The sequence below is a fragment of the Lineus longissimus genome, chromosome 11 (genome assembly GCF_910592395.1).
Source record: "Lineus longissimus chromosome 11, tnLinLong1.2, whole genome shotgun sequence".
NCBI classification, from domain to species: Eukaryota; Metazoa; Nemertea; class Pilidiophora; order Heteronemertea; family Lineidae; genus Lineus; species Lineus longissimus.
This window is the reverse complement of record NC_088318.1, coordinates 5,910,300-5,913,123: the sequence shown is the minus strand read 5'-3', so window position 1 is coordinate 5,913,123 and position 2,824 is coordinate 5,910,300.

The following is a 2,824-nucleotide window of genomic DNA, read 5'->3' as shown; positions in this document are numbered from 1 at the left end:
TATATGTCTTGTTTGTTTTTTCGACACACCCTATGTTATATTGACAGTGGGTGATATGAATAAAGACAACTAAATGCTTTTACTACAATTTTGTACAGAAAGGCCTTGTGTAAATTGTGCATGGATTTTTAGATAAAGTATTTGCTAGTCTTTATTCATATCACCCAATGACCTGGGTCAATGACAAATCATGTGACAGACGATTTTTCTCTGGCAGTTTAGGAGATGACACAACCTGTGTATTCGACAACATCTCGGTTGCACGACATGATCTTAGCTGGGTGATCCCTGGGTAAACATTTTGTGGGTAAGATGGCTTGTCTCGGTCAGGGAAGGAGATAACATTCCCTGCAGATGAAAGTATTGGGGGGGGGGGGGGGGGGGCAAGACGGCTTGTCTTTGGCACAAAGGAGGAGATGCACCCTACAGATGGCATTGTCCAACATTTGAAGACTTAATTCTGTTTGTGTCGCTCTCAATCCTGTCAGAGACATGCAGTCGGTCTCCTGACATTCTACCCCCTCCCTCTGCGACTTTGCAGTCTGCAGGGTTGTCAACCTTGCACTGCCAAAGACATGTCGTCTGATCCCCAGTATTGTTCCAGGTACAGGGAATGACATCTATATAACACATTGTGTCATCTCAGACATTGGCAGAGTCGACCTCAAATACTGTCATCTAAAGAGTATGTGACATTCTACGATGCCAAAGACATGTCGTCTGATCTGCGATGTTGTCATGAAGTGCAGGATATGTCACACATCGCAAAAATATATGCCAACAAATACTCAGTTCGTGTCATCTCCTACATTGTTGGAGACAAAGCGTCTGTCCTGTGATATTGTCATCTGATGGGTATGTACGTCACTACCATGCGATGCCAAATACAAGTATATGCCGTCTCACCCAAGATGCTTTCAAATACGCCGGTTGTGTCATTTTCGACACCGAACACGCCGTTCGACCCTGGACATTTTATCTCCAGGGTATGTCTCGTCCTGCACTGTCACAGACAAGTCGTCTGATCCCTATGCTGTCAAATATACGTAGGTTGCGTCGCTCCTATAAACTGGCAGAGGCGCGCAGTGTCACCTCAATGGAGGACGCGCCGTCTGATGCACGATATTAACATATGCAGTGTATTTCATCTAATTCGCTGCCAAAAAAGGAGCCGTCCGACGACCCCCGATTGTCATCCACGGGGTGTGTCATCGATCACATACCACACTACCAGAAAAGCCGCCTGCTCCCTGAACCTGTCGTCCACAGGACGTGTCACCGCCTACCCTGCTGCCAAATTAACTGGTTATCATTTATAGGGTGTATCACCACTTACAGTGCCAAAGAAAAGCCATCTATGACATAGGCATCACCTTCACTAGTTGCGTCGTCACCAACACTGTCAGAGGCAAGCCATCTAAAAGTTAATGATTGATGTGTTTCATCCTGCACTGCCAATGATATGTCCCCTGATATTGTCATCAGCAGGGTGTGTCAACTCCAGCGCTGCCAGAAATGGCAATATACTGACCACTGGTGCTGTCTGACCATATTGATGTTGACATTTTTATTTACACTGCGGTTTGTGTCAACTTCTAAACAAACAGAGACAAGCCGTCTGTTGTCATCTACAAGGTATGTTCCCTCGTGGGTCCACTGCCAAAGGATTGCCGTCGGTCTCCTGATGCTGTCAGAATACACAGGTTCTGTCACCTCCTAAACTAACAGAAAGAGTCTGCCCCAGATATTATCATCTGCAGGGTGTGTCCCCTCCAGATAATCTGCCGAAGACATGCCGTCTGACCCTGAATGCTGTCTAAAACGCTCTCCAAAGCTGCTAAAGGACTGAAAAGTGCTGCGTCCTACCTCCGACACCACCAAAGGCAAGCCGTCCTACCCCTGATGTTGTCGATAAAAAGGGAATGTCACTTCCCGATGCGCAAAGACATGTCGTCTGACCCAAGATGCTTTAAAATACGCAGGTTGTGTCACTGATCCGACACTTCATGAGACAAGCCATCTGACTATCGTTCTTTTCGTCCCCAGGACATGTCACCACCAGATCAATGCCGTGTCACCCCCTAAACTAATAGAGACAAGCCGTTAGCTGTCATCGTCAAGCTGTGTCGCCTCTTGAGCTACAAACGCTTCTCAGTAACCACTCCTCAGTATTATCTAAACACCGCTGATCAATACGCTCGCTGTGTCACCGCTGACACTACAAGGCTTCTGACTCCCGATATTGTCATCTACAGGGTATGTCATCCACCTTCTATGCAGCAAAAGACTACACTGCCGACGCATTGAACCGGCCTCGTCCTGTCGCCAAATTAGGATGACGCAATGGACTGCCCAGAGAGTCTACAAAAGACTTGCCGTGAGATTTTGTAAAATAGGCAGGTTGTGACATCTCCTACGCTACCAAAGATGCTACCATCTACAGGGTGTGTCACCTCCTGCATTCCCAGATTCTGGTATATGCCTCTGACCCCTGATACAGTCAGAAACGCAGGTTATGCAACCGAATATATGGACAATACTAGAGACTAGCCCTCCGACCCCAATTTTGTTTACATATTGTTTTGTTACCTCCTACGATGGCAATCACACGCCATCTGATGCTGTCATCCGTATGTTGTGTCACCTTCTACCTTACCAGAGACATGTCGTCTGACCGCTGATATTTTCATCTACAGGGTGTCGCCTCCATCATGCACTGAGAAATACAAGCCGTCTGATGCTGTCAACTACCCAGCTTGTGTCGAAATCTAAACTAACAAGAAAAGTCGTCCGATCCCGATATTGTCATCTATACAGTTTGTCC